This window comes from Bombina bombina, chromosome 6 (genome assembly GCF_027579735.1).
Source record: "Bombina bombina isolate aBomBom1 chromosome 6, aBomBom1.pri, whole genome shotgun sequence".
Taxonomy (NCBI): Eukaryota; Metazoa; Chordata; class Amphibia; order Anura; family Bombinatoridae; genus Bombina; species Bombina bombina.
The window spans coordinates 260,855,633-260,872,313 of record NC_069504.1 but is presented as its reverse complement, the minus strand read 5'-3'; the positions used below and the strand labels follow the sequence as shown (position 1 = coordinate 260,872,313).

Here is a 16,681-nt window from a genome sequence, read left to right as displayed (position 1 = left end):
TTAATGATAATTACACAACAGACAAAATAAAAAGCAAAGATACATTGTCATCATAAAGACAAATAATTCTTTAAATTAATTTGTTGACATTGATTATTTACACATGAAATATGTTATTCAGACAGACCTAAACCATTAAATGGACATTTTAATCCAACATGTTGTCCCCTTTAATTGGTTTTTGATGATCCACTTTTACAGCTTGAGTGTCTAAAATTTTGTAAAAGGATTTACATTGTACTTACATTAGCAATTTAAAGATTTTTGTTATACTGTGGTAGGCACACCTATCCTTAAACATTTTGGCGTTGAGGACAAGCTGTGTAAACATAGCAACCAGAAGAAATTACATTCCCACTGGGTTATACAAGAGATAATGTATGAACATTTGTACATAAATTGTTGGATCCAAATAGTGGTGATTGGTATATGTAGTGATATCAAATTAAAGGGACAGAAAACCTAAATATTTTAGTTACTGATTCAGATAGAGCATGACATTAAAAATAATTATTAATTTACTCGTATTCTTTAAATGTTAGAATTCTCTAGCTATATTTTAAATGCAAGAATGTAAGTTTATAGGGCAGGCCATTTTTGGTTATCAACTTTGGTTGTCCCTGCTGATTGATGGATACATTCATCCAACAATAAAGAAATTATGTCCATATTTTTTTTGAATAAAAAAAAAAATATAGGCATTTCTTTGTTTCAATAAAGATAGCAAGATAATGAAGAATAATTGATAAGAGTAGTAAATTATAAATTTGATTAACATTGCATGCTCTATTTGAATCATAATTGAAAATTTTTCATTCAGTGTACCTTTAAGTATCTTATAATGTTGATTTTGAATGATACTTACAGCTGTGCCTGGGAAGGACAATCCGACACCCAGGACAATGAAGGTTGAGACAGGGGGGAGGGATGGGATTGGGTTGGTGAGGGATGGGATTGGGTTGTGGAGGGATGGGATTGGGTTGGAGAGGGATGGGATTGGGTTGGGGAGGGATGGGCTGCTGCTCTGGGGTAGCCCGTACAGCTGGGGAGTGGTGAGTTGGGGGCTGGGCAGCTGGGGTAGCTGTACGGGCCAAAAGACGGGGAGAGCGGCGAAGGGGGACGAAGGGGCGTTTTTTGGGAGGGATAGGACAGGACAAATGGGAAGGGCCGGGAGGGTCTGGGGTCTGTGGAGGGGCAGGGGGCTGGGCAGGGGGCTGGGCAGGGGCCTGGGACTGGGCAGGGGAGGAACAATGATGACCAGAAGCGGAGGATCCATCTGAAATAAATATTATAAATATATTAACATCTCATACATCATGAAATCAAATCAACGCATTTCAACTTGATTATGTTTGCAATATACTTAGAAGTGTGTTTGAATTTCTAAACAATGATGACATGAGGATATGGTATGCATATAGGCACTCAGATGAATATCAATGACTGTCTGTACAATTATAAAATTATTATTGTGGTTTGGCCTAGAATATGCATGTGACATCATGATGGCATGAATTTCAAATCCAAATATTTAAACAAATCCAAGCATATCTTCATGCTGCCTGATATATAAAGGGGGCAGTAGTGTATTTGAACAGACAAATAATATTCCTTTTTAAAGTGCAAAAGCTGTAGACTTTGAATGTCTTCAATAAAATGATTTCCAATAAAGCAACATGTTGGAAACATGTTAGATATATTTCACATACCATCAGACTTCAAGGGAGCCTCTTCCTCCTCCGTCCCACATGTTAAATCAATCTCTGTAAAACATAACATGTTGTGTACACGTTAAGATCAGATATTATAACATATGTTACTGTTGCTCAAAGACACACATCAATGTTGCATTAAAGATATACACACCCAAAGTTATGATTTACATCATTTTGATGGAGCATACAAATGACGTTAGATTTGTTATTCTCAATTATTCAGATTTTCAATTTATTGTTTGTATTAATTTTAAAATCATAAAAGCATAGTACATAGAACATTTAAGATTTCTCATGTGTGTATCACTTGATGATTGTTGTCAAAAATGAACATGGAAACAAACATATGCTATACATCTTCTGAATAACAAAGGTGTAGACTAAGAAAGTTTTAATTATTAATCTTTCAATATTCCAAGAAAATTAATATATAATCAGAGGAGTAAATTATATGTTTGTTTCAAATGTTATGCTTCATCAGAATCATGCTCATAATATTGATTACCAATACACCTTCAATGACATATAAATGAGTCAATGGACTTACCAGAACACTGCAAAGGCAGCTCTGTGTCGGTGCTGGATTCCTCTGGGCTCCCCACACCAACTCTCACTATGAATGATATAGATATATATTAGTGAACACATTTGGGATAGCACTAAATCACATCTGTATCGATTTATAAGAATAATCAACTTGAAAATGTGAAGAATAGAGCAGTCATTATAAAAAAAAATGCTTGATTGAATCAAGGGGATTCTGTAAAAAATGATGTATTGAACATATGTTTAATTTCTGACTATATTAGACATCAAACTCATCTCATATGATGCTATTACATATCTAAATATACCCATTGATCAATGTTCTTAAAAGAATACACACAAACCACATTTTGAATAACAGCTGTTGACAAATATAAACAAAGACATGTGGCACATCAAGCCATTTGTGCAATGTACATTAATTTTGTTTAGGACACAACACATATTGATCACAATACCAAACCAAATTGATTAGTACAAATATGTAATCATGGTGCTGTTAGAGTATGCTTATATCTATAAAGTAACTCCAACAGTGAATATGTGAATTATATATCAATATTGTCTAATCCAAAGAATGTAAGGATTAATGAATCTATTGTTTATTAAAGGGACACTGACATGATTTATTTCAATCATTGATTTCACTGTTCAAACTGTTCCAAATGATTTAACATTGACTCCTATTATAATTTTAATGTTGCTACATTTTAATCTTAAAGGCAGATAAGCAATATTGGATTCAATAAATATTGTTTGTTGAAGGTATCCACCAATCATCAATAAAAACCCAGGTTGGTCAACCAAAATTGAGCTGCAGATAAACGTACATTCTTGATTTTAAAATACATTTAGCAATAGAATATTTCACATATGATTATAGTATTATATTTAAATGTTGCTTAATAACATTAATAATTTTAGCTCAGTGTCCCTTTAATATAAAAATATATTAATTTGACAATGTTGGTGTTAATGAATTCTCTACTCCATATGTTGATGTAATGAATGGGATTGAGCATGCAATTCCAATCTAATATGTTATTTAAGGATAAGGATAAATTATTTAATTTTCATCTATTAAAGGGACATGAAGCTCTAAATGTGTAATTGTATACTTTTTGAAACTATGTACTACTGTTATCTGAACACATGATTTTAACTTTTGACCCAATGCCAATTTATGCATAAAAAAACAGCCGAATAATACCAGTAATGCATTGTTTAACCTAAACCAAAATCAATATGTTTTTAGAAGAACTTAAACAATAGACTGAACCAATGTAGCTCATAAAATGTTTAAACAAAACAATAAAATCACGTTTAAAAATCATTCAATGTAAAATTTAGTTGGCATGTCCCTTAAATGACGTGATCAATTTCAAAAATGGAATCTATATTTTTAAAATCAAAACATATGCAAAAGTGTGTGAATTTTTTCAAAATGTATACAAATAAGATTAAGCAATACACAAGGGAAGAATATAAATTGGACATTCAAAGAATCTTACATTAAAATTAAGATATCCAGAATAGATGGGATATCTTAAATTCGATAAAAATTCAGAGTAGTCTTACAATGTAATCCTATGTTTTTTTTTTTAATCTTATTTGTAAATATTTTAATAATCCATTTTGCAGATACATATAAATATTGAACAATGTGGATTTAGTATGTAATGTTCTGTCCATGTTTCTAAGACAAATGTCAATTAAAATGAGACATACCATACTGTGACAAGCCCTGGCTTGAGGATCCAGCACCAACATCCAGATCTGTAATATATTAAATGAGGATTGGATATCATTAATACAAATCATGCCATGTTTAAAATCTTTACATTATTAGCAAATCAATTAAAAACTATTAATCTTTTGGTAGTCCCATGAGTTAATTGTTTCCTCAATTCAATTCATGATAAATATATCCTGTACTCTTATTTTCAATCAGTTGTGTTGTTTACTGTAGCTTTAATTATTTTTTTGTGTTATTTCATTCTCATCAATTGATGGGCATATGTTATTATTTATTTGGATTCTGCTATTTTTTTTTTTATTATGTATAATATTGAAAATAAGAATACTGTATTCTTCACATATATAATAATTCACATTTCATTTTGACCAACATGTATAAAGCAATGCCACTTACAGCAAACCCATGTTAACGTGTATGCGCAATTCTAATTTTTGCGATCATTGCGCAATGATTCCAAGCGGAATTACGCATCCGTCATTTGACCAACATGTATAAAGCAATGCCACTTACAGCAAACCCATGTTAACGTGTATGCGCAATTCAATTTTCGCTCTGTGACGCATATTCTGTAGAGCGCAAGAAACATCATTCCTATTTCATGTGTCACTAATCTAAAATCAGATATCTAAACATCATATGTAGTGTATGTTGTGAGATCTGTATAGGTTTAGTATCTGACTATATACACATTTTTTAAAATTCTAATCAAATATTAAGATATTATATGAAGTTGGATAGTTACCTGGTTCAGATTCTCTTTCATCTCCTCCCAGGCCACCGGACGGAGAAGCAGTTGCCCTGGCCCTCGCGTCAGGACTTTCAGATCCCGCAGCTGGGAGGGAAGAAGAGGAGGCCGAGGATGGCGAGGATCTAAATCTTTTGGGGACCCGGAGAGTGAGGAGCTCGCATAAAGTCACCTCATAAGGGAGTAGGTATAGTTTCCGCGGGGCCTTTCTTTGGCCCTCTCTTTTACGGGCTTGTACCCACTCCCTTATGAGGTTGACTTTTTTTGTCAAGCGCAACCTCATATCTCCGAATCTCCTCATGATCTGATCCTGGCTCCTCTGGACGCCACACACCAATTTAACCGCATTGGTGATAGACTCCCAGAGGGCCTTCTTAACAGGAGCATCTGTCGACCTCCTCTTGTTCCCAAACAGCTGGGGATAAAAGTAAAAAATAATATATACTGCCTGCAGGCATTAGAGAACTGACAAAGATGGCAACGTGTAATGGACTTTTATATGGTGAAGTAAACATGAGATGCACCATGGGACAAGTTATCTGTACATCAGATTGGATAAAAGTTTGAAATATTGTTAGAATGTCTGTGAGACCATCCTGACTCAAGTTGTGTTTGTGTGATGAACTCTGATTGGCCGTTCCTTAATGTTTCATATCTTAGTAACTTCCTTACACATACCTCCTGGTGGTGCTGTTACTTCATTTTTCATGTAGACTTATTTGTAACTCATGGGCCTGTCATGCGGATATGTGTGACGCTGATTTAATATCCGTGATCCGTTAAATATTAATGTTTAAATTATCTTTAAAATCTAATACTGTCACATTATTAAATGTTGTATACATTTTTCGGTTTAATAACGGTCTGTTTCTTTAATACAAATACACATTTGATATTGTATGTCTTTATTGTTCATAAAATCAATTTGTTGACTTATTGTGAAGTATTGACATTGCTCTATTAAATGTATTTATAATGCACATTGATTGTGTGCTATTGCGTGACATTAGACTCTAATGTTTAAAGATGCAAATCTGGTGTTTCAAGATCCGTTTCCCACGCAACATTTCAGAATGTTCAAATTCAGGTTATAATGTCAGTAACTTGGATAATCTGTTCATAGATGTTAAACTACAGGTTTGTTTGTTAATAGTAAATAAACCTTGAGCTTGTATTTGTCTGAACTGCTCATATATGTTATTGTGCAATGGCGTCTTTATTTTTAAATAGACATTACAAACAAACAATTGTATCAAATGATCTGTAGAGATAGAAAATTGTTTAGACTTTAAAATGTAACTCAATTTATCTTTGTATTTAGATATCCTCAACAGAAGAAATTTAAATGCACATGGTTGAGCCAATCACATAAGGCATCTCTGTGCATCCACCAATCTTCATCTACTGAGCCTATCTCGATATGCTTTTCAAGCAAAGTATGTCAAGATAAGAAGAGAAGTAAATACACTCTTTAAATCTCTTAAAGGGACACTGTCCAAACAAATTTAGCGTTCGTGATTCAGATTGAGCATGAAATGTTAAGCAACTTTATAATTTAATCCGATTCTCAAATGTTAAGAATTATCTTGTTATCTTTCTTTGCAAATCAATAATGATATTTTAGATTACGGACAATTTTAGTAAAAAACCTGGGTTGTCCTTGATGATTGTTGGATAAATTAATCCACCCAAAAAAAACAAGTTCTGTCCAGAGTACTGAAGCAAATAAATTATCAATTTAATGCCTTATTTTTAAAGTAATGATAGCAACATCACGAGGAACATTGATAATATGAGACAATTTATAAAGTTGCTTAAAATAGAATACTCGTTCTGAATGTATAAATCATTAATTTTTTAACTGTCTCCCTTTAAGTATATTTTGAGTTCATGTCCCTTTAAGGAGACATTTTACAATAATGCTTGAAAAATCATAAACCTAGGCACCTTCCTTTTGCAAAATTAGTATAACATATGAGTAAAGCATATTTAGATTAACTTCTGGATTGTTTTACACACTGACTGAAATATATATTGTAATGGATGTATTTCGCAGTCTTCAGCTTAGAGGGACATCAAGCTATATGTTATTTATGCATTTTGGATAAGATTATAATATTTGAACAACTTAATATCTTTTGGTATTCAATCATTAGATTGTAATTATATATATTCTTGGATTAAATGCATATCTACATAGGCTATTTTGATGCTGATTGTTGGTTGCACATAGATGCCTTATGTAATTGACTAAGATATGTGCATTGATGTATCTTTTTCGAAGTATATTTAAAGACTGAATGTAATTCTATAGTACTTTCTAAATATGTTTAAATTCTTTTATGATTTTTTAAAATTCAATACACAATATACTTTGTGAATGTCCCTTTAAGGACCAAAACATTCGGAATGTTGATTTAACATTGTCGAAAGAAACTAAAGGGGAATGAAAATTATATATAGATATGTGATGTCTAACCCAAGAGGTAAGATTTTAAAAACTACATAATATTAATAACTATAGTTAAATGTCCCTTTAAATGACTCCACTAGAAAATAAAATCTATTAACATGGCATCCAATAACTAGCTTGTGCAAAATATGAAGTTAAATGACCTACCATTTATAAATTTAAAATTTATAAATTTAATAAAATAATGTTTTGAGATACCTAAGGAAGATACAAGATCTTATCAAATTAATTTTACATTCAACAACACTGTCACTTTAATGTAAGTGAACCACTTCCCCTTCTTAAAAGTGAAACAAAAAAAATTATGTCAAATTCTGACTACATGTCCGAAATTATTTTAACATCTAAGAATTTCACAAGAAAAGCATCGATGAATCTCACTCCCCAATTAATTTAAAAAAGATAGTTTAATTTAATATTCTCTGAATCAGTGGATTTTCTAAAATTAATGCATAATTTGATCTTATGCATGTGCTTGTCAAATAGACAACTACCAGTCATGGGAGTCAAATTGTTTTTTATTGACAGATTATATGGATATTTATTATAATCTGTTCAAAAGAGGGTATTTAATAATAAAATGTTGATTATTACCATTTAAAAATAAAAAGTTTTTTTAACAAAAACAAAAACAAAAAAATATTCCTGGAAGTCATCAGATGACAATCTGAAATTAAAAAACAAAATTTTACAAAGTTAATACACACGTTGTAAAATATTCATAAAATACATTTACAATCATCTTGTGTCTATGCTCTAACTTTGTGCAACATTTTATCAAGATATTTATGATTTAAATTTAAAAATAAATAAAATAAACATACACCATTATATTGTGTAATAAAAATTAAATTTAAATATCTGAATTTCTAATTATACATAATAATGTATATCACATTTCAATAATAAATATATATGTATGCTGAACATAAATGTAATATTTCATGTCCATTCAAATACCTCTATATCAACTATAATATGTATTCCTTTTTCTGATTGTGATACCTAAATATCTAATTATGAACTAAGTATGACTAATGTATGTAAGCTACTAATATTCGACATTCTTCTTGTGATTCTTAACTAGAATGCATTGGTAAACCAACCTGGATAATGCATGGTCTTTGAAAGTCAATTCAGGGGTAAACAGTTGATCTTCAATAGGTGTCTTATTCATCATTTCATAAATAGAGGACTGAAAATCCAATCTAAAAATTAGAAAATAATCTAAGTGTCTGATTGTGATACCTAAATATCTAATTATGAACTAAGTATGACTAATGTATGTAAGCTACTAATATTCGACATTCTTCCTGTGATTCTTAACTAGCATGCATTGGTAAACCAACCTGGATAATGCATGGTCTTTGAAAGTCAATTCTGGCGAAAACAGGTGATCTTCAATAGGTGTCTTATTCATCATTTCATAAAATAGAGGACTGAAATACCATCTAAAAAAGTAAAATCATCTAAGTGTCTGATTGTGATACCTAAATATCTAATTCTGAACAAAGTATGACTAATGTATGTAAGCTACTAATATTCTACATTCTTCCTGTGATTCTTAACTAGCATGCATTGGTAAACCAACCTGGATAATGCATGGTCTTTGAAAGTCAATTCTGGAGAAAACAGGTGATCTTCAATAGGTGTCTTATTCATCATTTCATAAAATAGAGGACTGAAATACCATCTAAAAAAGTAAAATCATCTAAGTGTCTGATTGTGATACCTAAATATCTAATTCTGAACAAAGTATGACTAATGTATGTAAGCTACTAATATTCGACATTCTTCCTGTGATTCTTAACTAGCATGCATTGGTAAACCAACCTGGATAATGCATGGTCTTTGAAAGTCAATTCAGGGGTAAACAGTTGATCTTCAATAGGTGTCTTATTCATCATTTCATAAATAGAGGACTGAAAATCCAATTTAAAAATTAGAAAATAATCTAAGTGTCTGATTGTGATACCTAAATATCTAATTATGAACTAAGTATGACTAATGTATGTAAGCTACTAATATTCGACATTCTTCCTGTGATTCTTAACTAGCATGCATTGGTAAACCAACCTGGATAATGCATGGTCTTTGAAAGTCAATTCAGGGGTAAACAGTTGATCTTCAATAGGTGTCTTATTCATCATTTCAAAAATAGAGGACTGTGAAATACCATCTAAAAATTTAAAAATAATATAAGTGTCTCCAATAGGATGCCTCCACAGCCTTATTCTATCAAATAGTTGTCACTTACCATGTGAACATGTCTTTGTATGGTTTTCAAGGTCAGCAGATTTGAAAGATAATGCCAGACATGATCTCATTGGTATTCTTCAATTTCAATCTTGTCTTTTTCCACTGTCAGTCTGGGAATTCTTCACTGTCATTCTTTGAATTCTTCCCTTTCAGTCTTTACATGAAGTCATCTCCCTAATGGCATAAAATTGTTATTTAAAATTACTAATACAAGTGTGTGAATCAGTTCTGTACCCCTCTCCCACCCCCCATTTCTGAATAAATTTCTGTCACTAGCTTACTAAGCGTGTGTAGCATCTTGTGTTATGTTCTATCAAGTGTGAAGATGAGTCATATTGAGCAGAACGAACCTCTAATGTGTGACATTGAACCATAGTCATGCTAGAGGATAGTTATGCTAGAGGATCCCTTCTGAGTATTTACATTTTAAGTAATGTGTAAACTAAATACTAGTTTAGAAAATGTATGCCATATGATGTATTTGTGTACAATTCATGCCAGCAACAGTCCATACATTTATACTTACCAGCTGATGTCCTCTTTAAAAACCAGGTGGCAAAGACTCGCTACAGGACCCAATGACCAGAGCATCACCTATATTAATAAATCAAACACATTTTTAGCATTTGATGAACAATCCTAACATGTTTGCACAATTCTCTACTTGTCATTTCCCTAGAGTTCACATCTATTGACAATACTCCAGTCTAACTTCTATTATTTACCGTCTAAAGTGGCGGTTGATGATGTCTGCTCTGACCTTGAGCCCCTCGTCCCGGAATGGCCCCTCTAGAACAGGATCATCCTCCTCATCTCTGAGGAGGTTTCGGTGCGCCTGGACGCCCTGCAACATCCCAGCCCGCTGTGCAATATTATGCAGGACACTACAGGCTATAACGATCTTAGCCACCTTCTTTGGGTTGTACTGGAGGGCTCCTCCCGACCTGTCAAGGCACCTGAACCTCATCTTCAGGAGCCCGAACATTCGTTCAACCACCGCCCTGGTTCTCTTATGAGCCCTATTGTAGCGCTCCTCAGACACATCAGTCGGGCTACGCAAGGGGGTAATAAGCCAAGGCCGGCTCATGTACCCAGAATCACCTATAAATTGTGAACAGAACATAATTCAAACTGAATCCTCAAAATAGTATTTTGAGTCCACTAAAAGTTTTTGTACACGATAATCCACTAACAAATGTTTATTTTTTAAAAGAATAATCTAGTTCAATATTATTCTCTATCTTCCCATTTCAGCTAAGACATGCTACATATGCGTATTTCTCCTAAACCAGACCTTGTGTAAAATGCAAACTAAATGGTTACATTGCATTCTCTATCTGAGCATTTAAGGTAAGACATGCTACATATCTGCATTGAACTAAAAGTAGACATTAGCGGAAAGAGACAATGACATGGTTAAATTGCATTAGCTAATATCTTCCCATTTCAGCTAAGACATGCTACATATGCGAATTTCTCCTAAACCAGACCTTGTGTAAAATGCAAACTAAATGGTTACATTGCATTCTCTATCTGAGCATTTAAGGTAAGACATGCTACATATCTGCATTGAACTAAAAGTAGACATTAGCGGAAAGAGACAATGACATGGTTAAATTGCATTAGCTAATATCTTCCCATTTCAGCTAAGACATGCTACATATGCATATTTCTCCTAAACCAGACCTTGTGTAAAATGCAAACTAAATGGTTACATTGCATTCTCTATCTGAGCATTTAAGGTAAGACATGCTACATATCTGCATTGAACTAAAACTAGACATTTGCGGAAATAAAAATAAATGGTTAAATTGCATCCTATAGCTGAACATTACGCTAACATTTTAAAACTACAGTGGCAATTGTCAAACTAATTAACCATGTTGTGCACAAATACTCACCAACGAGATAACCAGGGGGCATTTGTCTTTCCTCAAACGGTCTCCACAGGGACGACTGAGAGAGGATGCGGGCATCATGACAAGCTCCTCCAAAATTCGCACACACATGCATAATCCTCATCTGTGCGTCACAAACATACTGCACGTTGAGGCTATGAAAATGTTTGCGATTTCTGAAGGGCAAGTCATCAATTGGAGCACGCAGCGCAATCTGGGTACAATCTATGGCTCCCAAGACATTGGGCAATTGAGCAATATCAAAGAATTCCCGCTTCAGGTGCCTCCAATCACCATCATTTTGTGGGAATCCTATGTAGTGCTTACTGATACGTACCATGGCGTCCAGAAAGTTATCAAACACCACAGAGAATGTACCTTGAGCCAGGCCATGCATGTACATTTCTCCGGATTGAAAACTCCCGGAGGCCAGGACGTATAGACAACTTAGCATCTTACTCATGCCGGGAACAGCAGTCCTTATTCTTATACGTGGCTCCAAATGAGGTTTAAGAAGATCGTAAAGGCCAATGAGCTGTTCGCAATTGAGCCGATACTTATCATAAACCTCAAAGTCGCTCATGTTTTCCAAGGTGGGTCTCACCCTGTAGACACGAGGACCTCGAACCAGACGACCCCTTCGTCTCAGTCTGAGCCGCCGAGGCTGCCTGATTCGATCAACAGCTAGTTCGCCAATAGCAGCACCAGCAGCGTCTACCATGTCATCGTCATCCATCTTTCAAAACAGCGTAACAAGGTATGCAAATTGATCTGATGTGGATCACAAGTGATGCTTTGGCCATGTTGTTTGGGGGATTTATAGTACAATTAGTCCAATGGTAGTGAGTTTGTAATGATTGCTGATTGTATTCACTTGTTTGTATGTGAGCGGCGCGAATGCTTTCACAGTGGGCGTTTTTTTGTTGTTTGCTGAAATGTTGTTTTCCCCCAATGAATCTCAATGTGAAAGTGTCAAATATCACACATACAGTGCATGTTTGTAATGTTTGATCATATGCGTAATCAATATTTCTTAAACGCGATCTTATAGTAACAAGCACACGTCCAGGCTAACATGAATGAAAGTGCATAGTTGTGTATAATGTGCATCGAATGTGATCGATCAATGTTGCTGCAACATTGTTTGAAAACGATAAAGTAACATCTGCCATCTGTAGTATTGTATATATAAGTGATTGCCGAGCTGTCAATATTGTATGCGTCCCATTCAAATCTCAATAATAATGAATAACTTCCGGCTGTCATCTGTAGTATTGTATATATAAGTGATTGCCGAGATGTCAATATTGTATGCGTCCCTTTCAAATCGCAATAAAAATTCAGAACTTCCGGCTGTCATCTGTAGTATTGTATATATAAGTGATTGCCGAGCTGTCAATATTGTATGCGTCCCTTTAAAATCGCACTAATGCTGAATAACTTCCGGCTGTCATCTGTAGTATTGTATATATAAGTGATTGCCGAGATGTAAATATTGTATGCGTCCCATTAAAATCGCACTAATACTGAATAATTTCCGGCTGTCATCTGTAGTATTGTATATATAAGTGATTGCCAAGATGTCAATATTGTATGCGTCCCTTTCAAATCGCAATAATAATTCAGAACTTCCCGTCTGCCATCTGTAGTATTGTATATATAAGTGATTGCCGAGCTGTCAATATTGTATGCGTCCCATTCAAATGGCACTAATACTGAATAACTTCCGGCTGTCATCTGTAGTATTATATATATAAGTGATTGCGAGATGTCAATATTTATTAATTGTCTCATTCAAATCTCCCTAATAATGCTGTTCCAAACTGTTGTTTACGTATATGTTGTATTGTAGTATTGAGTGGTAAAGTTCAGAAAGGGGCGGTACAGTCGTGAATCTGTAATGTGTATGGTTGAATCTTCTAATGACGTCATCATATTATTAACCTGCCTATGTAGTTCTGAAATCCTCATTGTGTGGTTGTATTGTGCTACATTGTTATTGTGTGCTGAATAAAATATAAATGTGTGCTTTGTGGTTGCGTGATGGGTGATGCGTGTTATGTACATCTACGTATATATTGTGATTGTGTCCCACATATGCTGACTTCTATATAGCGGCCTGGCATTGTTGTTCCTTCCCATAAAGTGAAATCTGTAATCTGGTGTAATGATTTTCTTCTTGTACGTAATTCCTAATGGTATATTGTGATGGAATCATGATGTAAAAAGTACAGTAAAATCCATATGTTCTGTTTTGTGATTCCTAGAGAGAATGTAATGTGTTTTTCCCCCATCATTTGAATGCACATGTATGAGTGAATGCTAAAAGTAATGTATGTGCATCCATGACTGATCATGTGTTAAGCCTATGTAGATATGCAGTTGCTGCAAGCATATGAGTTGAATAAATGAAATGCAATAATAAAGGTAAATGAGAGGTGTTTCCCATTGTGTACTGTTTGTGAATCCTGAAATGTTTAAATTATTTTTGTGTCCGTTTAAATGTGATTTTTTTAAAAAAAAAGTTTGTTACTAGTGATGTTGATTTGTAGTTGATGTAATATAAAAGTATGAAACAATTTAATGCTGTTGTGAATATTCAATAAGTAAAATCCATAAGTCCACCATAGGGAAATAGTCATTTCTTGATCTATTTATCATAGCTGGGTGTAACGCAGCTGGTATTTGGAGTTTTTTTGTCTACGCTATTTGCGTGCGTTAGGGAAATCTGTCTGTCGCGTGCACGAGCACGTCTTCCCCATAGAAGTCAATGGAGGCTCCAAATTTTGGTGTTTTTTTTTCAAAGACTGGTTTTCCTCGTAAAGTGAGTGACGTCATGAGCTTGTGTGAAAAAGTAGCTAAATTGTGTTCATTTTGTAATAAATAACTTGTTTGTGTATGTAATGTGGTGTATATTTTTTGTATGCATCGATGAGTGTATGTTTGTGATAATCTTATTAGTTAGATGTAGCTATATGAGGGTCTTTTCCCGTGTGTCAATGTAAGTCAATGGCAAAATGGATTTGTGTTGTTTTTTTTCTAACACCCGAGATCTCGCAACTTTGATCCTTTCTATTTGGATGAAAAATTATTAAATCTGAAAAATAAATATAGTGTAGTGTTTGTATGAGTGTAAGTGTAGTTTGTGTAATATTTGTTTTGTGATTCGTGGATGTTTATTTTGTCGGTAGATGTTAACTACTGGGTCTGAGCTGTCGGTAGAGATTTGTGCGTTGGGTGATTTTTGAGTGTCGGTAACTAAACTCTAAATACCGGAGTCCGTAAAAAACAAGCGTTAGGAGCCTCTAACGCTGGTTTTGACTGCTAACGCCAAACTCTAAATCTAGCCGTATGAAATTAAAACAAGGGTACTATAGTGATTAAATCACCCTGAGGAATAAAATAATAAATGTTAGAACTTAGTCTGAGGAATGGGGGGAAAAAAACACTTGAAATAACTAAGATTGGAAACAAACCACACAAACAAGAATACATAGCAATCAATTATTTTTTAATTTTCATATTCCAAGATGTGAGCATTAAAATCTATCATCAATGCCCGGCTCAAACAGTTTAACCTAGGAAGGTTGAAATTTGGAAGTTACGTTGTTTTTATGATGTAGGCACCCACTAAGGAAGGATTTTTAGAAATTACTTCCCTAAGGGGGTAAAAAAGGGAGCTACATTTTTTTATGAGGGTATCTATATCTCAAAACCCGAAGATGTTACAGACGTGAAAATTAATATTTAGATTCTCCTTTAAAAATAAAGAAACACGTGTTTTACCATTTCCCAAAAATCCACTTAAGGGGGGGTGATTTATAAGGATCCCTATATCTTGAAAACCGAAGATGTTAGAAAAGTTATTTAAAATCTTCATTATAAAGTAAGTTTACATGCCAAATTTCTTGCTCCTGACGTCAGTAGTTCTCAATATATGGATATCACTAAAAAATGAATACTCTTTTTTTCACATCTGACAGTTAAGTCATAATATATAATTACAATTTAATAATTAAGTAATTGTAAACAGAATAATAATAACATATTTTTGATGTGCCGGACGAACCCTCCGCCCAAAACTTAGCTGATTGGTGCCCATGTACAGAATTAACGAAACCTCATGAAGTTCATGTCAGCGTGTGTGCAACCCAAAAGGGCACACACATGAGAGCACATGTCGTTGTGAGTGGTCGTGTTTTTCGCTAATTTTTACAAATCACAAAATCCACGAGAGCGAAGTCGCAGGCAACAGCTAGTAAAGATATAAACACTTTCTGACAGATAAGTGATCAATATTGTACAAGTTACATATCTCACAGGTAAAAGATGGTGGACATTTTCATAGGATATGATTCGCCAATATAGAACCAGTAGGCGTGGCTGACATCATAAAATATCGCCACGGACGTGGTGCCTCGCCTTTTGAGAAAGCTTGGAACCCGGCAAAACATGTCAAGGGAAGGGGAGTGGGCTATTGTGAGAATTTAACTTTTTTTAAATACAGTATGCTGCAATACCAACTTTATATACTTTACTTGTACTGATAAGATTTGAGTGCTAATTGGTGCATGAACAAGTAATCATTTACAAGCAGTCTCATGAATAATAGGGCTGCTATATGTGCGATAACTTACGATGGTATGAACAAACCTAACATGATGATTTCAATGCGGCTCTGAATACTGCTCCCATACAGGGTACAAACGAGCGTCTTTTGTATTTACCATTGAAGTCACAGATTAATCTTCTTATGTAATGGGAATGCACAGGATTCTGATAATCTGAGATAATTTATGATATTAGAATAACCCATTTATGGACAGTGCAACACATTTGAGCAGCATTATAACTTTACATTTCAATTATATAACAATGAGTTATTGGATCCTAGAACGTCATTAATAGCCTAAGTGAATTCAAACTGCTGGGCGATGTGCCAAACCTAATAGATACTGCAATATAATTGCTAAGTTATATGGAAACAATACTATATCAACATTAAAGGCAATTTAGTACAATAATCTAAAATAGAACCAGACAGAGTATACATTGTAACAGATTATTTCAAATCTATGTGATACATGCCACTGCACATCACGTGCAAATTAGTTTATGTCAGTCTCTTATATAATTAGGATTACATTTGTATAAAGCTTTTTAATATTTACTATGCTTGGAAATCAGCTCTTGTTTAATATTCCCATAAAGAGACAATTAGGATTTTTTATTTCTCCTAGAAAGTTACCTATTCTTACCTAAGTGGGCATCTAACTAAAGGATTTG

At 33.9% G+C, this 16,681-nt stretch overlaps 1 long non-coding RNA gene across 1 annotated transcript; it reads right to left on the bottom strand.

Annotated features, from left to right (window-relative positions):
- Nucleotides 1-1,734: 1,734 nt before the first annotated feature.
- Nucleotides 1,735-4,040, bottom strand: LOC128665022 (uncharacterized). The gene is made up of 3 exons (XR_008402966.1): nt 3,990-4,040; nt 2,263-2,328; nt 1,735-1,763 (listed from the first exon to the last, which is right to left on the bottom strand). It is a non-coding gene; the product is annotated as an uncharacterized LOC128665022 (long non-coding RNA).
- Between the last annotated feature and the right edge of the window lie 12,641 nt (nt 4,041-16,681).